The following is a 24,080-nucleotide window of genomic DNA, read 5'->3' on the forward strand; positions in this document are numbered from 1 at the left end:
ATCATTATTAGTGACAGAGAAGTCAAAGCGTAAGGCTTATTCCGCCATCTCTCCTTTAGGACTAGTTAAAATGAGTCTAGCCCCTGCTCTCATCACACTTGACGAGCCATCCACGTGCAGCATCCAAAGCTCTTCTGGGTCAGATCCCATGTCCACCTCCTTGCCTCTCGAGCTTTTGCCAGACCCTAGGTTCTCTCTTTTTTTCGAACTCTTTGCAACCCTTGAGTCTTCCCCATTTGGAATGGTGTACTCGAGAATGAAATCTGCCAACACCAGGGCTTTGATGGAAGGCCACGGATGGTACTGCACATCCAGCTCAACAAGTTCTAAAGATCACTTTGCAATCCATCTCGAGATATTTGGGCAGTGGAGAATAACTTTAATTGGCTGATCAGTAAGCAGCACCATCGTATGAGTCTAAAAATAAGGCCGCAACTTCCTCGTCGTGACGACCAGTGCAAAAAATAACTTCTCAAGTTTAGAATATCTGATCTCTACATTATGGAGGATCTTACTGGTGTAGTATATAGGCTTTTGCACTCGTCCATCTTCTCGAAACAGGACTGAGCTGACTACGATAGGGGAGACGATGATATAGAGAAATAACTCCTCGCCAGGCTGAGGGTTCGAGAGCAACGATAGGGAGTTGAGGTACTGCTTCAATTCCTCAAATATCTTTTGGCATTCAGTGGTCCACTGGAAGTCTCTTGGCTGTCTGAGGGTTTTAAAGAAGAGAAGATACCTCTCAACCGATCTGAAGACAAAGCGATTGAGCGAGGCAATCTTACCAGTAAGGTGTTGTACTTTCCTAATAGTCTTCGACGGCACCATCTCAAGGACTGTCTTGATCTTCTCAAAATTTGTCTTGATGCCTCTCTGAGAGATCATGAACCCAAGAAGTTTTTCGATGGTGACTCTGAAAGAATGCTTCATCAGATTCAGCTTCATCCGAAATCGATGGAGAATACCAAAAGTCTTCCGAAGGTCAGCAATATGATCCGAGATAATTTGGTTCTTGACAAGCATATTATCAACATACGCCTCTATATTATGATCGAGCTAATCTTTGAAGATTTTGTCAACCAACCACTGATAGGTGGCTCTTGCATTTTTTAAGTTGAAGGGCATTATCTTGTAATAATAAAGTTCACGGTCAGTGATAAAGACTGTTTTCTTCTTATCTTTAGACGCCATCCCGATCTGATTATAACCAACAAAAGCATCCATGAAGCTGAGGAGCTCATGTCCAGAGGTGGCATCCACCAATTGATCAATTCGAGATAAAGGATAGCTATCTTTGAGATAAGCTTTATTGAGGTCGATGAAGTCGATGCACATACGTCACTTTTCATTTGCCTTCTTGATCAGCACAACATTAGCTAGCCAGTCTAGATACATAACTTCCCTGATAAAATTGGTCTTGAGCAGCTTGTCCACCTCCTCAGCTATGACCTTTTGACGTTTTGGGATAAAACTTCGCTTCTTTTGCTTCATTGGATGATGGATTGGATCCACCCTCAGATGATGGGATATCATCCGAATCAATGTCAGGCATGTCTGCAGTTGATCAAGCGAAGAGATCCACATTCTCCTACAAAAGAGCTATTAACCGATTCTTGGTTATCTCATCCAAGCACAAGCCGATCTTCACAGTCCGATCTGAGTTCTCCATCTCCAGTGGGACATCTAGGAGGTCCTCAGTCAATTGGGAACGCCCTTCAATCAGATCATCATGGGCATCCAACTCTATCGGGAGCTCAGGTTGGATCTCTACCTAGGCCGATTGGCCCTCTGCTCGGAGCTTAGTGGCAAAGCATTCTTTGGCCATGGCCTGGTTGCCTCGGATCTTCCCCACTCTATGCCTAATCAAAAACTTCACCATCAAATGGTAGCTCGACATGACAGTTTTTATAGTCCACAAGCTTGGATGACCGAGGATTGCATTATAAGCTGAAGGAAGCTTAACCACCAGGAAGTTAACTTGAATTATCATTCGTCAGGGTTGAGTGCCCATGGTGAGAGGCAACTTGATCATTCCCTCCGGGACCATCGAGCTCTCAAATAAATCTTGGATTGGGATGTTGAATCTACTCAGTTGGTCAGATGTGAACCCCATCTAGATGAAGATAGAAAAGTATAAGATATCTATCGAGTTTCTATGATCAATAAAAATATGCTATACATTAAAATCAACAATATTCGCTGTTACAACCACCACATTATTGTGCGAGGCTAGGATACCTTCTGCATCGTGCTCGATGAAGATGATAGCTTCCTCCTCCTGCTCATCCTCAAGCCTCGGTCTCTTCATCTCTGGGGGCTCTGTCGACCTAGACGACCCCATAGTGATCATGTGGATCTCCCCACGGATGGGTTGTTCTTCTTCCACCGCCTGTCCCCCTGCCTGCCATCCCTCCTATTGCACCAATGCTAGCTATGGCTGAGGCAGAGGAAATGTTTGTTGAGGTAAAAAAGATGGTCGTTGAACTCTCGAGGGTCGATGTTGAGGAGCCGCCCTCTGAACAAAGTGATTTAGCCTCCTCTGTCTAATGAGCCTCTTGATCTTATCACGGAGTTGATGGCAATCTTCAGTATTGTGGCCATATTCATGATGGTAAAAATAATACTTATTGGGGTTGTGGCGGTGCTCCAGCTTCATCCTCATCTGCCAAGGCTCAGGCAGCTCAGGTCGTATCTGCATCAATACCTCTCTCCGAGGAATGATTAGAGGTGTATAGTTATTGTAATGCCTAGGTGGTGAGGGCTGTCTATCCCTCCTAGGAGAATTTCGAGACTGATGGTTTCGGCCCCTATTTTCCTGCCTCTGGAATGGAGACCAAGAGCGCTGGTGGATTTTCTCTTTCTGCTTTGGGGAGTGCTCCTTATTCGACCCTGTCACAATAGAACTGGCAGGAGGATCATTAGCAAAGACTTTCTTCATGCGAGCATACTTCTCTGCACGAGCGAGCATATCCGAAAAATTCTGGGGATAAGTTTTGGTCAACGACTTTTTAAAGTCATTTTTCAGTAGGCCATCCATCATCTTAGCCATCGTAGCCGACTGGTCCAGGTCATGAACTTCTAGGATCATCACATTGAATCTATTCACAAAAGCACGGATCGACTCACCCTCCTTTTACTTGATGGTGTGGAGGTAGTCAGACTATCTCTATTATCGCTGGCTGCTAACAAAATGGTCGATGAGGGATTGGTACAAATCTTCAAAAGAATGGATAGAGGCCAGCTTCAAGCTTGAATACTACCACCGAGCGACCCCCTTAAGAGTCGGAGGAAACACCCGACAGAGGATTACATCTAATGCTCCTTGGAGGAGCATTGCCACTTTAAAGGTCTCTAGATGATCGACAAAATTGGTGGTCCCATCATAGACCTCCGGTTGAGGTAATTTAAAATGCAGGGGGAGCGACTCCTGTGCGATCCTCGGGATGAAGGGAGGCTTGCTGTTGAACCCCTCGTAAGACAACGATGAAGAATTATTATTGTTGAGAGCATTTTCTATCTTCTTATCTAGTTGCTACCCGAGCACCTGAAACCGCCTTTCGATGTCGAGATCTTGGACAGTGCAAGCCTTGGAGCATAGAGGAGAATGAGGATCAGGGGTTGAATCATGTTCTGATCGCAGGCTTGGAGATCGCCGTCTGACCGATTGGGCCTTAGGGTGGCTCTGATGAGTTAGCCTCCTTTTTGAATTTCGAGAAGGCGCCTGCGGCTCCGATTGAAGCGACGGTTGCGGGATCGAGTTTTGTAGAGGCACCACCACGGGAACTACAGGTTGCACCATTGGAGAGGGTGCAGGGGCAGGTGAGCAAGTTGTGGTGCCGTATGAAGAGGTGCAAGAAAAGTTTGGACCGCCTGAACTGCAGTTGTCAGATTTTGGACATGCTGAAAAAGCTGGTTGAACTGGTTAGCCATGACCAACGCTGGTTGGCCGACAGGCTGGTGGTAGAACCTCTGACGCCATTGGCTGCACTTGGTTATTGACCTGGCCTACTACCTGGCAGGAGGCGGTGGCGTTGGAGAGTTAGAAAGATGTTCGTCTAGGAGTCATGATGCAAATATAGGCCCTTCCTTTATCTATTGCTACTCGAAATCGATCGAAGTCAGAGGGAGGGCGATTGAGCCTCACGTATGGTTGCTGATGCTGGAGTAACCTACAAAACAGATCCAAACCAGAGGTTGTGGCTCCAACGAGGACCCTCCGATGCTCAAGTCAAATTTAGAGAATAATAAAACAAGAATGAGCTCTTTGAGAGGAATTGATTGGATTACTTGATCCTCGAAGCTCTGGTGATTTATATAGAAGGCTGTCGAACAGCTGGTTGCATAGTTGTGAGATTTTGCCATCCTGAGATTGCAGGATCGTTGGACATGCTATTGTGAATGAGATAATTCAGCCTTCAATTGCTTTCGCATTATTGTGGGGAGTCAGTTACACCTGAGTTGATCCGTTCGGGGTGGACAGCTATCACGCATATCAAAAAAATAAGTCGACTGAGGCAATAGGGGTGGCTCGCATGCTAAACGGATCCTGCGGGTGCCTCAGCTCTGTATAACGGCTGGCGATCACCTTGGCAACTTGAAGTAGTCCATGACATCATGCCGATCCGAACACTTGCGGTAACTGTCAATCGGAGGCACTCACGATAACTACCATAACAGGTATATTAGTTGAAAATCTTTTATGATATTCTCTAATATTTTATGATATTTTTTGATAGGATATATCGGCTAAAAATCTCTTTGATATTCTATAATATTTCATTATATTCTCCAATATCAATTGAAATTTTTTTCCATATTTTTTGATATTCTCTGATATCTATTCCACCAACATAGTACAAAATATGCTTGTCCCTCTTTTTTATTATCATTTTATCCTCATCCACTGTGTAAACACTAAAAAAAGTGAAATGATGAGTCAATCTTTGAGATAAAATCAAAATTATTGCAGAGTTTAATGTCCATTAAATGCAGACACAAGAGAATTACCAAACTCAACTAAGCTTTGAAGGATAGAAGGACAAGGCAGGTCTTTTAAATACAAACAAGAATCTGATAGCATTGGAGGTTGGCAAATTCCATTGGAATAGATCAAAAAAAAATTCATACCAGGCTTCCAATTAGGTTGAAGGGAGTGGCAAATCTGGCCATGCTTGCCCAATTGGGTGAGTTAGGCCAGCAAAAACAGAGACCAATCAACTAAAATTACGGCCAGCAAAAATTTGCACACAAGTTCGTGATTACCTGATCTATGTGAATTCCTGTTTGCCATTTTATTTCACATGTTCTGAAGATATCATGTACTGCTAAACTTCTTCATTATTACGTAACCCTTGAAATAGATTTAGCGTTGAAATCGGATCTGGTATGAATCGGATATCAATATATCTATATCTATATCTGTTTTGTTTGATGAATATAAATATAGATACAGATATTATTCGGATGTAAAATTTCATATCCATATTTATTTTAAATAGATACGGATACAATTTGGATATCAGAAGTATCGATATAATTACGAATATAACTTAGATAATTAAATTTTATGACTACAAAATAAAAAATTTTACTAAATAGATGATAGATCGAGTTAATAATATGTCTATATATTGATATTTAAAAAAAAAAAATTTAATAAGTGCTATATAAAATTATACAAGATTATATATAGATTCGAATATTCAAATACGGATCAGATGGTTGTCTATCCATATCTTTTTTTTTTTGACAGACATAAATACGGATACAGATATTAATCGGATCCTCAAATTTCTATCCATATCTGAATTGTTCGGACATGAAAACACATCCGGATGGATAATATTTATACTACTTTCATCTCTAAATGGATTAGATACATATGCGGATAATATTAAATAAATATCTTTTATATAGCTTAGAATCAACAAATCAGTAAAATCTTTTTTTCTGACGTGATCATTTGATGATATGCCATTTTCTCAAGCAATCTAACTTGCGTACAGATCCCAAATCCTCAAGGCAAAAGCCTAACATTCTCATGCTGAACCACATGCTAGGAAGCGGGGACATTGTTGTCTGTAGTGCTGTTGCAGGATCTGCGTTCCCATTAGCGCTCTCTGCTAGATTTGCCAAATTATGAATACGTTGCAATGAAAACTTCCCAAGTTAGGCTGACATCCAAGCCACAAACTTTGGCATGTCCGGTATCCAAAGCTTTGTCAGAAACTCTAGTCAGAGTTCAATAGTCTAAATCTCTGCAGCTATTAATCCCACCCTAGAAACCAGTTCTACCCTCGCACTTGCACAAGAGAGCAGCAGACCAACTTACTTTTTTCCTAGGTACACAACTACACTGTAGCAACATCAATTTACCAATATCCAAAGTGCGCACAATATTTCACTCTTTCTATTTGAGGATTGTATAATAATTTCTTGTGAAATCATCATATCAGGTAAAGAAGGGGTGTTAGGAACCCAAGCTGTCTTCCTGATTAGTATGGAGATCTCCATAGCAGGAACGTAGCGAGGAATGGTAACTGGATTCTCCTACTGGCTTGATGTGCGTAGGTGGGACACCTCAGGTGCCAATAATTGAGATTCCATTGATGCTTATTTGATGCCTATTTGATCCCAAGAGTACTTGTAGTTGACTTTTTGTATCATCATGATAATGTTGAATGGAATGCATGTCACTGTAGCCTCCCTTTCCTGTCAGTTTTTGGTGGTAGGTGCCATTTGTAGTTTTCCGCTTTACAATTTCTAAAAATCTATGCATAAAAGCAATTACGGACTTGTAAAAGTTGACGCTCGAGGGTGTGCTTGATTATATTTTTTGATTTTTAATTTTTAATTTTTAAAAAATATTTTTTATTTTTTTAAATTTTTATTATTATGTAAAAATAAAAAAAAAAAGTAAAAAATATGTTTGGTAACTACGTTGTCATAAAGTAAAAGACAATATTTGAAGATAGCAGGTGAAGAGCTCGACGAAAAAGAAAGATTCGAAAAAGAAGGAAGAAAGAGATGGAGAGGTGAAGAGCTCGACGAAGGAGAAGGTTTCAAATTCTTTACTTTTTAATTTGATATTTTAAATATAAAAAAATAAAAAAATAAAAAAAATAAGTTTCAAAAAATAAAAAATTTTTATTTTGTATATAAAGCAACTATTTTAATTTTTAATTTTTATTTTTTATGATGTTATCAAATATTATTTTTTATTTTAATTTTTAAAAATTAAAAAATAAAAAAAATATTTTTTTAATAGCTAACCAAATGCATCAAAATTGTGCAAGTTGGTATAGTAGGTTTATAGTGCGATGAAGATCTAAAACAACCTAAAAGCGCCATTTTCCATTATGTAATAGATCTATGGTGTCAAGTCATGTTCAAAAAGACTTTCTTTTAAAATCACCATTCCATCCTGGTGATACTCACTTAATTTTTTTTTTTATTTTTAAAAATTTTTAATTAAATCTTTTAAACTACCAAACTGCCTGTCCTGTGATGCATCAACTACTTAATACCATCGGTGAGCAATCCTAAAAGACTAAAAAACCCTCTTCTTCTTGAGTCATCCTTTACGAACTGCACTACAAAATATACTTTAAAAGAATTTTTTGTGCACCATGGACGGTGCAGAATTGCACGCATCATTACGGAGCTGGAAAATTTTTTTTTTTCCACACATCGTATCTCGATTCTATACATGAGCCAATCATCATAGACGATGCGCATATTCTGCACCATCTACGGTACACAAAAATTTTTTCTATACTTTAGATGCCAGTCATTCACCATTGCACAATTCATCACGATCAGAATGAATTATAATTATTGGGAGAGAAAGTGAAATTTATCCACTAGAATATGAATTCTCTATATTTTTTTGAAACAAACGGAAAAGGATCCACCCATAATACATTTGTCTAGGTTGTAATCTTTGAAAACCCGCCATCAAAAGTGGAAACGGAGAACCTCAAAAAGATACGACTGTTAGGGTGACCCAATTCATGGAACGACTACACCTCAGACAAAAGATTACACGGCCCAAGGCAAGGCCCATGGCCCACAACTTAGATGTTAGACGGTCCTCCCTAGCGAACCCGGTTAACCTTCCGACTAAAAGCTTTGATATCTTTCCGATACCCTCCGCAGTCCGGTCACTCTCTTTCCCCTTCACCGGTGTCTACGTGCCTCCCATTAAAGCCCTCCACAAACTCTAACTCTCTCTCTCTCCCCCCCCTCCCTCCGCCCGCCCCCCCCCCCCACGATCACCCGCGGGTACGCTATGGTAATTTCACCCTCTCGGCCATCTTTCACCACGAACCTCATATCTCCGGTTGGGTGTTGAGGGAGAATGGAGACGAGCGACAGCGTGAAGCTCCGAGGTTTCCGGCGCCCACACCGTGCTTGGGGTTTTCCAGGGCCACCCCCACGGTCTCTCCGAGAAGGGTTACCGGGAGGTGACCTTCTACATGCACGGCGCCGACCGGTCCTCCGGCCGAGATTTAGGACGTGGTCGCCGTCTGCAAGTGGGTTTTCGAGACCCTGTCCCCCAATGGGTTCATCTTGGTTGGTTCCTCCGTCGGTAGCCTGGTATACTCTCTCTCTCTCTCTCTCAAAATCTTGGTGAGAGTTTGCGTTGGTTTGAGATTCAAATTTTCAAGGTGTTTCTCTTGCCTTATTTTATGCCTAGAGAGTTATGAATTGGGTCTAGATTTCATATTGAGACACTGTTCATGCGGTTGCGTTTTATGGGCTGTTAGCTTGGGATCATTGGGATACTTATTTTTGGCCCCACGTTTTTTAGTTCTTGGATTTGTGATCTTTGGCTTGTGGTTTCTTTTGTGTACTTTTTTTTTTTTTTCCTTTTGGATTGCTTGGTTGATTGGTTTGTGTGATGGAATTCTGGGTTTGAGAGAGAGACTGATTGCTTGATGAGATGGGATTTTCAGTGATTTTGAGGTTGTGTTTTATGATGGATATAGAAGAAATTGGCCAAATGTAACTGTTTGTGATACTGAAGTTAAGTCTTTGCTGAAAAGAATATGTGCTATGCTTTCATTTAGGTTGTATAGTTCGGTATCAGATCAAGCGTTCTTTTACTTGTGTATCGAGTAATTTATGTTTGTGTTTCCACATTTGATGATTGTTTACTGTTTTTTTTTTATGCCAAATAGTGTTTTCATATCAGGGGGGTACCATGGCTTTGTTTACTTATTTTGTTCAGTTTTAGAGGCTTGGGGGTTCAACGTCTAAATGACGAATAGGTTGCAAGCTAGCACCATCTAAGTTATTCCTCTGATATCAGTCATGCTATTGGTTGCTCAGACATGCAACTCTCTCTCCCTTTTTTTTTTTTTTTTTTTGAATGGAAAGACATGCAACTTGTTAAATTAGTTTTATGGATTAAACATAAATGCATTCGGATAAGGGGTCTAGTCCCATGAAATAGGAGACAAGTGCTTGTCAAGTTTCTGTTATTATATTTTACTAAATGCTATAAAAGACGGATATGAAATGGAAAAAACTAGAGATAAAGCAAACTGGAATGCATTATAGACAATTGGGCTGAAATTTTCACTGTTACTGTTCTATGTAAGAGCAAAAGACCTCGAGCTTCTTATCTAAGTGTTTAGGTGTGGACCTAAATCAGTACTTATTGCAGAAGATTGCTGATGCTATATTTTGCTAGATTTCTTTTTATTGCAGAGCTTTTTGTCAGTTTAGTCAGTAAACTCAACTCAACTCAACTAAGCCTTAATCCCAAACTAGTTGAGGTTGGCTACATGAGTCCTTTTCCTCCATTCTATTCTGTTTAGGTTTATACTTCCTAGAAGTTGTAGAGATATCAAATCCTTTCTTGTTACTGCATCCGATTTTTGGCCTATGTCTACCTCTTTCTCTTTCTAGATATATCAAATCACATGGTGCATCCCATGTGATTATCGGCCTACATAGATATGAAAATAGTTGCAATTTTTAAGATTTAATAGAGCCAAAAAGAAAAGTGGATGTCCACATAGTTAATTTTTGTTGGCACCTTCAAAAGACCTTTATCTGCTTTAAATTTCATATATGAAGTTTTTTGTATAAAATTTCTAGTTTCCTTTAAAACATGGTAGATTCTCTGTACTTAACTTTTTCTTCTTTTCTTTTTTTTCATGCACTTGATCAAAGTCCCAACTCTTCTCTTCTGTTTTTTCTTGTTTTTTCAATCTGATCTAGAACCAGATTATATTTTTGTGAAGCAGATTTCTGGTTCATTTTACATTGTCTCTGCTTGCGTATCTAGGAGAAACAACTAGTTATCTTGTGCGATTGTTTCTTGCACACTCTTTGTGCATATTATGCAGAATGAATGTTCATCTTTCCTGTAGTTTCCTGTAGGTTTCATTTTATATTGTCTATGCTTACATATCTAGGAGAACCATCTAGGTATCTTCTGGGATTGTTACTTGCACACTCTTTGTACATATTATGCAGAATGAATGTTCACCATTCCTGTAGTTTCCTGTAGTTGCTATAGTGAATGGCATTCAAGGTTAGTGTTTAGACAACCTTTGAATGGCATAAGCATTGTGTTCCTCTGGTGATACTCTGCTTCAGAGGTAGCTTTTTAAGGAAATGAATGATTTGAAGCTACCATTGTTATCTTCAAGACTACACCTTGGGAGGAAGTTCCATTTTTATAGTTGTAGCTAAATCAAGGTTTTAAAACTCGGTTTCAATCAAGTTTCGGTTTCAGTAGTTTCACTCCAAATTTAGGATTTTCAGTCAAAAAAAAAAAGGGAAAAAAACAAGAAAAAAATAAGTCAAGACAAGTTATTTCACATTAAAGTCATATGGAGTCATAAATTACATTATTAGGGTAGTTTCAAGCTGAAATTAAATTTTATCGAAGCTTAATGCATTAATCATATTACAAGAATATACTGTTGTGGTAGTAGGAAGGGCATCTTTAGTTCCACATCGGTTATTAGTCAAGAAAGAGTATGGCTTATATGGATTGGAACTTTCTCTCCTACGTGAGGTGTCTTTTAAAGGGCAAAACCATAAAGCTCTAAATGATTAAGGTCCACTGAAGCCTAAGGCCCACTGAAGCTCAAAGATGATTATGAGCCAAAGTGGACAATACCTCATGCATGCAGGCGCGAAGTCAACCCAACCATCCAAGCCATTCGACCTCTTGACCTTTGACCGCAATATTGGCGCCATCTGTGGGAAAGGCTTCATGCCCATACTCCTTGACTAAGAGACTATGTTGTGGTAGTGGGAAGGGCATCTTTAGTTCCACATTGGTTATGAGTTAAGGGAGTATGGCTGATATAAATTGGAATCTTTTCTTCCACGTGAGACGTCTTTTAAAAGATAAAATCGTGAGACTCTAAATGACCAAGGCCCACTGAAGTCTAAGGCCCAAAGATGATCATGAGCCAAAGCGGACAATACTTCACATATGCGGATACGGAGTTAACCCAATTATCCAAGCTATTCGATCCCTTGACCCTTGACCGCAACATATATCATTACATTGAGTAAAATATCAAACATCGCTCAGTTATGCATAAACTAATAAGTCAAATATTATAAAATTAATTGCACATTGCACCTTTCAAAATAACATCAAAATTTCTAGACACTTACAATCATATTCACTTCTATATATGGCAATATCGTTTATAACTTAAAAACATGCATTAAGATTGTATCTTACCTATTTCAATAATAAAGTTTTGACAAAAATAATATGGATTAGATCATTGGAGTCTTGAGTATGATTGGGTGAAATATATTGATGAATTTTATAAAATATTATAATTATTTATTTGCAAAACTGAAAATTTCAATCAATTTCAACTCGATTTTGGTGAAACTTCAGAAGTTGAGCTGAATATGCCATGTAGAACTTGTGATTAGCAAGAGGCTTCTGCTTCTAACATCAAGTTCTTTTTCTAGGGTATGATGTGCTTTTACCCTCTATTCCCTCGAACAGAAGCACCAATTGCAAGGTCAACAGTCAATCAAATTTAGGGTGCGCACGGGTTGGTTCGGATCAGTTTAGAGCTAAATTTGAAACTGAACCGACTTAAATTGTTTTTCTAAAATCAATATCGAAACTGAATTTACCATCTATAAAAACCGCTTGAAACCGGACCAAAAAGTTTGGTTTAATTTATCAAGTTGATATTCTATCTTTTATATATATATATATATATATATATATATATATAGAGAGAGAGAGAGAGAGAGAGAGAGAGAGAGAGAGAGAGAGGGTTGATTTGAATATATATATATATATATATATATATATATATATTTGTACACATAGACATGGTTTGGGTTCGGTCAGAGCGGGTTGGTTTGAATTGGTTTTTTAAAAAAATTCAAAAACCCAAACTAAATTGATTTTTTTTTTTAGTTTTATGCTTTTTCAAATCGAAACCAAACCAAATTCAAATAAAACTGATATAAGCCAAACCAAAGATCAGATCCGTGGTTCGGCCAGTGTTTTTTTGCATCCCCCTAGATAAAATAGATGAGGTCATGGCTCATGCGAGTTTGGGTTATCCCTTCGGCTTGACAACATCCATCCTTTCTAGGAGGCATCATTAAGCAATTCCTACGGTCCAAAGAAACCTAAGCTTTTCATCGTGGGCACAAAAATGGGTTCACAAGTGCATAGTGGTTGCAACATAAGCTGGAATCTACAGCTTGCCAAGTTGAAACCCATCTACTTTAAGGGCATGTTTACATGTCTAGGCCCAAAATTTCATGAGATTCATGGGTTGGACCAAAACAATCAGTTAAGTCAAACTAGATTTGACTTTTATTTACAAGGACTAGAGAACTATTGGAGTGGGCCGGCCCGAATCCCATAGAGATAAAAGACCTCAGTAGATCATTTTTTTTTTTTCCCTATGAGATTCAGGCCGGTCCGCTGTAATGGTTCCATGGGTTATAAAAATAGTTTTAGTTTTGTCTGATTTAGCTGGTTGTCTTCGTCCAATTCAAGAATCCTATAAGATTTTGGGCTCAGACATCCAAATAGGCCTTACGGAGTAGGACATTTCCGATTGCAGTGGCCAACATATGATGCTCAGATGATTGATCTCATCTCCACATTTGATCGATCTCTAGAGGTAAAGTAGATCACAAGCAAGTAACGTATCACTGTGAAATTGTAGAGAAGTAACCTCATCCTGGTGTGAAGGGACATATTTTCGGCATGTTGTTGCCATGCATTCTTTAGCCTCCCAAGCAATCGTGTTAAAAAAAAAAATTGCATGTCTTATATCTTACATACTGCATGGTGTTAAAAACTGAATTGGCTTGAAACACCTGGTAAGCATTTTCAGAATTTCGTTCAAAAATTGTGGCACTACCAGTTGTATTTTATGGGAAAAGAAAATCTGCCAGATGATGCCTCCCGACGAAATCTGCGACTTAAAAGCAATGTACAGCGTCACAAACTATTCAATGAATAATTTTACAGTCCATTTTGGCTCCCTCCAACATATTTTACTGGAAGGTAAGTGAAGTTGTAAAAATAACCCTACTTGGAGATATACTGGAGGGTGCCTAAATATTATTATTGTAGGGGGTCTGCCAATTTTTATAGAGGAAGAGCAGCTCTTGAAGCATGCCATCTAGTACCACCCTGGGCTCTTCGTAGCCTCAGGTTGGTTGCCAATTTAGCTGCCGAGCCACATGTTACAACCATCATCATCTTGCTGAGAGTTTGAGGTAGTACCATCCCCAGCCATGCGATCACCATACGAGCCAGCCTGGCCTTGGTCAACCATGTTATCGTGATTAGCTCTGTGCTGGATCCTGGTGCGATGCATGCGTTTCCACGCCCGGTCCCCTTGCATCAATCTTCCAGGTGAGGTCCTTGCTCTCTTCTGCTTCATGGAAAAGGTCCAAGGCCTCTTCAAACTCAAGGATTAACATGCCACGGATAGTTTAGCATTTGTGTGGCCCTTGTATGGCCAGTTCATGAGATGATGGGCTCTCCTAAGAAGGTCACTGCACTCAGTAACATATATAAAGAAGAAAAGGGAAAGATATTAAAAAAGGAAGGAGCATGTGAAATGCAGCAGTAATCTGCTTCCAAAGAAAGGTAGCTTTTACACACTCCCTTGCGGTTTTAGGCGATAAAACACTAATGAGATTCTACACCAAGTATATAATCTTGTTAAGAACAATTCCCTTGTTATTAGCTCCTAACGTAGCATGAACATCTGAGATATATTATGTCTTTTAACTATCATGATTTTAAGATAGGTTTCTGCAACACTATGTTTCACTGCCTATGAATAGATAATTAACTACGGTACATTAATAACCCAATGTGGCTCACAGTTCACAGAAAGGATACTGCAAAATGGCAACACATCGATAACTGAGAAGAATTCTAAGTTGTACAGGCTCTAAAGGCCATCTTGGAATTGGAGATTCATTACAAGCAATAGTGAGTAAAAAAGATGGGCCTATATGTATTTACCACTTTCACCATCAGATGCATCAGCAAGCCTTGCAATCGCATCAATCAGTGATTGGTCGTGCTCTTGGAAAAGCATCAAACACCCTCTATGTTTGACAAAGAAAACAAATAGCATAGAGAAAGTGAATGTTAGATGAGATAAGTACTTTTCTTACTTTCAGCACTCTCTGCCTTTCCAATTTCAAGAGGATCTGGATGACTTGCACCAACAACCCTTTCCACCTGCATGGAATCACAAAATAGAAAAGAGAACAATTAACTAAACATCTCTGACAGTTCAGTTGGTGGATGATTTGTTCGAGCACGCAACAGACACAGCTACCTCCTTTAGGAGCGTTTATGTGTGAAGTATTTGTGTGTCATCAGATGCCTTCTTCCCAATGCCATTTTGTGCTCTGGAAAAATCTTCTGAATATTTCTTTGAGGACCCTCTTCCTCTGTCTGCACCTGGAATGGACCCATTGTGGTCTATAGGCTATTTAGTTCCCAGGCTGGGTTCAACTCGACCCTCTAGATTTGAGATGCCTGGATCCTCACCTTCCCATCAGATGTCCTCGGGGGGAATCTGCTCTTCATTTATTCATACATAAATCAAGTTTATGTATAAATCAAGCAAAATATCAGGATTAATACCATCTGCAGTGAAAGTGCTAGATTTCCTGGTGATATTTTTAAACAGCAAAAAGTTCAATAGTATATCATCATCAATCATGGAATTTTTCAAACCTGCAGTGAAAATAGTTGGAAATGAACAATCGGACCTCATAGCATTGCAATATATATAAATCAAGCGAAATATCAAGATTAGTACCATCTGCAGTGAAAGAACTAGATTTCATGACGTTATTTTTAAACAGCAAAAAGTTTAATAGTGTATCATCATCTGTCATGAAATTTTCCAAACCTTCCGGTGAAGAATGTTGCAAATGAATAATTGAACCTCATAGCATCACAAAGATTCTAGAACTCCCCAATCTGTTGACTGAGCTCTAGCAATACAAAACTTGACGGTAAGGAAAGTTCCATTCCATTGGCCCTCCATCCAGCATGGAAGGCTTCATTAAGCCTCATAGAGGGATATCCAAGGTACAGCAACTTTTCCATACACTATTCTTTCAAGGAATAAAAGATGGAACAAACGATTGAAGACAGGGTTCTGATTGTCTTTTCACAGGAATATGGAAGAACCATCCATAAGGCTGATGGTGTAAAGATCACAGTGGGCAGTCTTTTGCAGACAGAATCTAAAGATAGACAATTTTGGAAATGAGACTTGTGAAGCAGGACTTCATTTCCATGGTCGAAGCTAACATGTCAAATGTACTCAGACACTGAAAGCTTCAGAGAAAAATTGTATACAGATTATGTGATGAACCAGCAAGTGCCACCTCAGAAGGTTTGACATGCGAGAGTAATTCTAATCTTGCATTCATGTACTTGACATACTTGTATATGCTGCACCCTGATGCCCCTCGCTGTCTGCATGGACGTCTGACTATAGTCTTCAATCAATAGAGAGAAATGCATTTTATTCAGCATAACCCTTGAATGTTACATGCTACTATAGCCTTCCCACTCCACTCATCAGTACGCATTCTTCCGACAATTGTATGAGGCTTCCCCTCACTGTGATTGCCTCAGGCCAAAGTTCCAGCTCATCTGCCAATCATACAGGTACTGGTGACCCATTCAGCATGGGCCCCACTCCACATAATCAAGTCCCCATCAGCGTACCTCCTAAACCCTCCACCATAAAACCCCCTAATCCTTCGAGGGCCTAACACTCTGGTCCCTCATTTCATCCTCTGTACTCTGCGAACCCCACATCTGGTAACTCTGACGCAAAGCTCCACCTATGATCCTTAATCCATTGGATACTTCTCAGTGGCTTAGGCATATTTTTGGCTTCATACTTTCAGATACCCAGTCCCACATGGTAGACGCTTTTTACATGCTTTTGCCTGCCTGTGCGTGCTACGTCTGTGGCCACATTTTTTTGCATGATGCGGTACCTCATCTATTCATTTACCAGCTGGCAAGTACATCTCAAGCAAAGGGTGATAGGCATTATTCTCATGCTCTACACCACCTACTTCCTCTATTTCTCATTCAAGTGATTCATAGGTTCAACACCTTTGCGACTCATTTTAGTTTCCCTTATGATCACATGCATCGTTCCACTTCCATGATTCCCTGTACGACCCCCCCCTCACTCTTTTTTTTTTTTGGTCGGAGAAAGGGATCCCACCATCAATCTTAGCAATCTAAATGCACAACCCCTGCAGCCGCCTGAGTGTAGAGGGTCACAAACTGGGAAAGATCTGCAGCCCAACTCTGGTTGTATCCAAGAGAACAGGTGATCCCAGCAAAATGACCCACCAGTGGGTTTGCTTGCTAGTACAAATGCAGAAGCATACAGTGACTCCAAATAATTAAATAGGCAGAGGATCGTATGAAGGTAAGGGTGTCGATTCGTGTTGGTCTCTCCCCGCAGCTGAGCAATAACAGTACTAGAATCCCCTTCAGTTCAAGATTTTCACTTTTTTGCACCCAACTGATCAATAGCATATTTGACCGAGTGCTACCTATTATATGACCCTTGATGGCACTTGTCTACTTAATTTTTTTTAGTACTTTATGATTCATTTTACTGACAACTATTCATTTTGTATCTTTTCCTGTGGATCTCATTTTTCTATTTGCTTTACCGTTCACATCCCTAGTTTCTCTATGATTTATTTGTCTGTTAACATGCTTATCAATATTGTTATATCATCTTGACTAATATGCAACCTTCTATTCATTATCAGTCTATTGGGCAGGATGTAGAAAGAGATCATTGGTTGGTTCCAATGTTGCTAAATATTACGTATCTGTATCAACCTCTTTCATCCGTAGGATCATTGTCTTGCTGATATCTGCTACTCATTTTTATTGTCGAGTTTCTTCAGGCGCTAGAAGTAATATCACAATAAATGCTTGCTTGCACAGTTGCTCTAGTAGCACAACAGTGAGATTCTTAACCTTTCTTTTCCTAACACTGAACCTATTTCTTCTTCTCCTTTGGTTTTTTAGATACTGATATATGGATCTTCGCTGTCATTTTCAAAGGAGTATCATTCTGTTACTTTTCTTTATTGATGACTACTATTACGGCAGCTAAACCTATCTTGTAAATTACCTGCTTTAAGGTCAGGCTAGTTTCTTGATTATGATCCATCAACCATGTTCTGATCATAGTTTAAATCTTGTGCATAAACTTTAGTAGAGAATATCCTATTCTCTAATATTCATGCCATACTTATCTTCTCTGGACCAATTTGGGGAGGGGGGGTGGTTTCGGTGCTGGTAGCGGAGGGTGGCGGCTTTGGTGGTGAAGGGACTAGCATTATAAAAAATTAACGTATTAGCGATGATCATTAGCGATGATATTTTTTGCTAATATATCTATTAACGATGGTATTTTTCGACGGCAATAATTTTTATCGTTAATAAATATTTTATCGATGGCTATTAGAGACGGTATTTTCACTGTCGCTAACATTAGTTTTATCAATGACGTAAACAGTATTAGTGATGGCATCGCTGTCGCTAATAATCATCAGTGACGATACTATTAGAGATGGCATTCGTCGTTGTAAATTTTTTTTATTTATTAAAATTATTAGAGATGACGAAAAGAGTATTAGTGACAGCAATTGCCGTCTGTAATAATCATTAGCGATGGCACTATTAGTGACAGCATTCGTCGTCTTAAAAAATATAATTTTTTTTATTTATTAAAATTATTAGCGATGGCAAAAAGAGTATTAGCGATGGCAATTGCCGTCTCTAATAATCATTAGCTACAGCACTATTAGCGATGGTATTCGCTATCACAAAAAATAATTTTTTTTTATTATTAAAATTATTAGTGATGACAGGAAGAGTATTAACGATGGTAGTTGCCATTGCTAATACTCAATGCAAAATATAATTTTTTTACCTATTTTTTTCTGAATATGGTATAATTTTGAAATTTAAAGTCCGTCTTCATCATTTATTATCTAAATAATTATTATTAGAGTATCGTCACAAAAATTTATTTCGATCCGGTAGCTCTAGCTATATCGATCAATAAAATTTGATTAAGATGGTCATGAACGACCGCATAATGATCTGATAGATAAAGATAATCGATGGATCCGAAAACTTACAACAATGATCTCGGTGACATTTATAGTACACTATCAAAAATTTTATTTCAATCGGATATCATTATCATTGTTAATTTAGTATAGGATGATTAAATCGTTAAATAAAAAATGAGTGATCAAAAGGCCAAACAGTGTTCGATTATAAGACGATTTTTTAGATAAATGATCTTTGCTACTACTTTGATCGTTTATTTGGTGGTGATCATAAAATTCAAAATATTTGTATATGAACGATCCAAAACTATATCTTGATACTCATTTTTAAAATTCTCAAATAATTATACTTGCGTTTTTGTAAGATTTGCTTAACGTAGATAGTTCATATACGTGTGGTTTGAATTTTACGATCACCACTATACAAATAATTAAAGTAGTAGCAAAGATTATTTATCTAAAAAATTATCTTAATAGGACGTCATTTGACTTTTTGATCATTCATTTTTTATTTAACGATCGAAATCATCTCGTACTAAATTGACCATGATAATAATGTCTGATTGAAGTAAAATTTTGATAGTATGCTACAAATATCATCAAAATTATCATTACAAATTTTCAGATTCATCGATAGTCTCTATTTATCAGATCATCATGTGGTCCTTTACGACTATCAAAATTAAATTTTATTTATCGATATAGCTATGGCTGTCGGATCTAAGTGATTTTTTGTGACGATACTCTAATGATAATTATTTAGATAATGAATGGTGAAGATGGACTTTAAATTTTAAAATTATACCATATTTAGACATTTGTGAAGATGTGGAGAGGTTATTAGCGACGATTTTTGGTGACGACAATGTTGCCGTTGCTAATATAATTGTTAGTGACCAAAAATTTTTTTAACGACGATTGATCCCATCGCTAATAAAAAATATTTTTTAATTACTAACGATGGAGTTAGAGACAGTATTAACGATGACTAATTTATTAGCGACGATATTAGCGATGGAAGTCATGCCGTCACTAATAATTTTGAAAAAAAATATTTTAAAAATCTGATAAGAGTATTAGCGATGAATTTTTATTTTTAGTGATGAAAATTTCTATCGTTAATAGGTGGCGGTATTAATGACAGCAAGTTTGCCATCACTAATAGTCCATCTTTTATAAAATCAAAAAATTTCTCTCTCTGCTCATTCTCTCCCATTCTCGTCCCCCCAACGCTGCGACCCCACCGGCCCCATCCTCGCACGAGCCCGACCTCGATCCGACCTTGCCGATCCTGCAGCCCCTAGCTCGCAGCTCCGCTGCCCCACCCCTGCCCCGCGGCCCCATTGCCCTCAGCCCGTGGCCCGACTCCGCCGGCCCCTGAGCCCCTGCCCCGACCCTGCAGCCCCCACCCTGACTCTGTCGCCCCCAGCCCACGGCCCCAAGCCAGCCGCCCCGGCCCTGCCGCCCCTGCCCCGCGATCTGTCCCCACATCAGCGCATCTGTGAGATTTCTGTGAGTATTAGCGACGGCATTAGTGATGGCTAATGTTATCTACTATTAGTGACGGCATTAGTGACGATTAGTGTCATCACTAAAAGTTAATTAAATATTGATTTAATTAATTAGTTAGATAATTAATTAATTAATTAATTAGATACACGAGATCTGGGTCTGGGCATGCAGAGTGCTCGGATCGAAGAAAGGTGCTGGGCAGCATTGCAAATATGGGGTCTGGGCGTGTCCTGCATGTCCGAGCTTCAGGTCACAGCTGATATTCAAGGCATCTAGCCCTCGCATGCCCAGTGCGTTAAAGCCGATGGAAGGTGTCGGGCAGCATTAATTATATATTAATTTTAATAAAATTTGTATTGCATAGAGCGATAGACCCATCAGTTGATTGATGTATATATTCTAATATATTCATACATTTATTTATTTTTGTATGGATGAAAAAATTATGCATATTGGTCAATTGATTATCCACTATGGACAGTTTGAAAAATATAAGTAATTTTATAGATCATTACAGTAATCAAACAGTATGTTGAGGGTTCGAAAAAAATTTTAGACATCATTTTTCTTTTCTTCTCCTATATAGGAGAACTAAGAGAAAATATTATCAATTTTTTTTTTGATCCCTGTTGCATACCATTTGATTACTATAATGGACCTATAGAATTAATGTATTTTCTGAATGTGATAGGATCTATCTTTACTTATTAATTGATGATAGAATGCATTTATTATGTCAGCCATTTTGAATGATAAAATAGTATTTAACAATTATCTTATATTTATGTATATGCATAATTCTTAGATAGTCTGTCATGGATCGTAGTTGGATGGACCGTCGAGTAGTTGATGAAAAGATTTTTGCTAAATACAGGGAGGGTGTAGAGTACTTCTGCGATTTTATTTTTCAGAATGCGGCACTCTTACATCAAGGACAGGCTCATTGCCCTTGTAACTGACAATAGAGAAATATTTAATAAAGATACAATTACTGTCCATTTATATAAGAGTGAATTTATGTCCAACTATAAGTATTGGTATCTGCATAGAGAGACGTGGAAGAAAGTTACAAGGGTTAGAATTGAGCAAAACATAGACATAGATAGAATGGTGGACATGGTTATGGATGCGGCTGATCCTGAATTTAACTGAGATGTGGAGGGCGATTCAAAAACTGACAGTGATGATTTCTGTTGTATGCTGAAAGATGCTGATGAACTATTATGGTCGGGATGTGAAACACACATTATACTATCAGCTGTGTCAGAGTTGTTGAACTTTAAGGTCGAGTTTAATATGATGGTCAATTGTTATGATAGGATGGTAGCAATAATAAAAAAAATACTACTAAAGGATGAGAAGCTTGTTGGGAGCTTCTATGCTTCAAAGACAATAGTGAAATGATTGGGTATGGGATATGAGAAGATAGATGCATGCCTAATAGTTGCATGCTTTTCTATGAGGAAGACCAACAGAAGAGCTCATATGGCGTATGCAGTGCGAGTCGATTTAAGTCGAGGCAAGATGATAGGAATCAGAAGGACATACCATACAAAGTTCTTCGATATCTTTCCCTCACTCATAGATTTCAGAGACTCTACTTATCCAAGAATACTACCAAACAGATGAGATGGCACAAAGAAGGACCATGCAAGCATCATGATATGATGTGTCATCCATCGGACAGTGAGGCATGGAAGTAATTTGATGCTTGCCACTCTTTATTTGCTCAGAAATCATCTATATTCGACTGGATCTATTGTTAGAATTTGATATCTCGAGTTTCGATCTATATTGAGCCCACAGTAAGGTCCGCGATGAAAAAAGAGTCCAATGAGATCAAGATTATCTCAAACGGAGCTCGAATGGAAGAGATATGTGTGATTGAAGTCGGCATGAAACCCAGAACGACGGAGGACCGACAGCGGCCGACGGCGAGTCGGCGGAGCGGTGGCGGTGCGGCCGTAGGTGGCCCAGGCATGGCAACACACGGGTCTGGCATGCAGGGCATGGCCCAGTGAGCGGCGCCCGGCCCAGGCCCGGGCGTGTGGGGCGCACGGGCTGGCCCAGGCCCAAGGCGCGCGGCGCTGGGCACAGCCCAGGCGCCCACACTGGAAGCCCGATTGCCCGATCCACTATTGATCTGGCGGTGCACAGGGGGTTCTATGGATCGAGGGGGCATTTTTCCTCGGTTTCTCACGATCCATCGTGGACCGTGTGGCATTTCCCACACGTTTCTCATGGTCTACGGCACTGTTTTGTGGATCGATCGCGATCTAACGGTCCAGGGCACTCTCGATCATGATCTGACAGTCTAGGAAGGGTTTTTGGTTGATCTTAGGATTCCTAATCATGATCTAACATGGGTTTTAAGCCTTTTTAAGGCTGATCTGAGAACAGAGATTGTGGGGTGGTTCAGGGGGCCTATTTTTTGTGTGGATGCACGGACGGCTTCGCGCAGAAGTGAGAGAAAAGAACCCATGGAGAGAGAGAGCATGCAGCGTTGAGAAGAGAAAGAGCAGGAGGCTTCTGGACAGCAGATAGCGGTCGCTTCAGAGGTTCAGGGGGTCTTTCTAGAGAAAGAGCTTTTGCGAGGGAGAACTTTCTGTAAGGAAAAAATTGAGTGTACAAGGGTTGAGGGTGAGATCTCCTCTTGTAATATTTCTTTTCTCATAGTGAAGTTTGCATGCCCCATAGAGGTGAACCCTTTTTCGGCTGATCCACATATTTGATTATTTTCTGTTCTATTTCTTCTTTCTTCCTGTTGCATCGTGCAGTACTGAAAAGGTCTTGAAAGGTGATGTCCTGGTCAGACATCCATCCAACAAGTGGTATCAGAATGAGATGGTACAAGGATGTAGATTGCAGTAGTGGTGAGCAAGATTGAAGATGGAGAAAACAGGATTAATCAAGATGAAAATCAATATGTTTAATGGAAAGAGCAATTTCTTCTTGTGGCAGGCAAAGGTGAAGGATGTGCTTATCCAGCAAGGATTGATTGATGCTCTCTTGTATGAGGAGAAGTCGATCATCATGGGGTGCGGGACTGAAAATGACTACAAATATAGATGGTAAGTACCATTCGCATGTACCTAGCAGATGAGATGGTGATCCATGTGCTTAGCGAGACTTCTCCGACGGTGCTGTGGTCGAAACTCGAAGAGTTGTACATGGCAAAATCTCTCACCAACACTTTTTTCTTCTGGAGGCAGTTTTATCAGCTGCGGATGGCTGAGGGATAGAGCGTGCAGAAGCATCTAAGTCACTTCCAGAAGATCCTCACCGAGCTCCTCAGCATTGGTGAGAATGTTGAGGAGAAAATCAGGACGCTAGTTTTGCTGGTATCATTTTTTCTTTCGTATGAGTCCTTGATGACTGCTCTTCTAGTGGGAAAGAGCACTATCAAGATGAACGAGGTCACCATGGAGATACTCCAGAACGAAGTTCTGAAGAGGGAGAATTCGGCTTCGAGCTCAGGTGGCGGTAGCTTAGCTTTGGTGGCTTCTGGAGGAGCAGGAGGTAGTAGACGGAGCGACAGAAGATCGCGACGAGGGCGGTCCAAGTCCAGGAGGGACTTGAGCAAAATTAGGTATTACTGATATGACAAGTTCAGGCATCTAGCCAGATATTGCTCTCAACTCAAAGATCGGACGATGGCTACTATAGCGACGGTTAGTAGCGATTCAGAGGAAGATGTCCTGGAGATATTTGATGAGGTATCTACTTTTTTTCAGTAGTAGATTTTAGATTCTGCATGTACCCATCATGTATATTGCAGAGAGGAGCAGTTTGACTTCCTGAAGAACAGTGAGGATACTGTTTATCTGTCGGATGGATCGAGCTGTGCCTCTGACGATCAGAGGCATCGAGATGGTCAGCTGGAGGATGCATGATGGTGCAGTGAGGAGATTGAGAGAGATCCGATA

At 39.6% G+C, this 24,080-nt stretch overlaps 1 long non-coding RNA gene across 1 annotated transcript; it reads left to right on the forward strand.

The window, feature by feature from the left end:
- Positions 1-8,146: 8,146 nt before the first annotated feature.
- LOC140851096 (uncharacterized) lies at positions 8,147-16,066 on the forward strand. Its single transcript, XR_012133902.1, has 2 exons — positions 8,147-8,601; positions 15,687-16,066. It is a non-coding gene; the product is annotated as an uncharacterized lncRNA (long non-coding RNA).
- Positions 16,067-24,080: the final 8,014 nt, after the last annotated feature.

This window comes from Elaeis guineensis, chromosome 8 (assembly GCF_000442705.2).
Source record: "Elaeis guineensis isolate ETL-2024a chromosome 8, EG11, whole genome shotgun sequence".
NCBI classification, from domain to species: Eukaryota; Viridiplantae; Streptophyta; class Magnoliopsida; order Arecales; family Arecaceae; genus Elaeis; species Elaeis guineensis.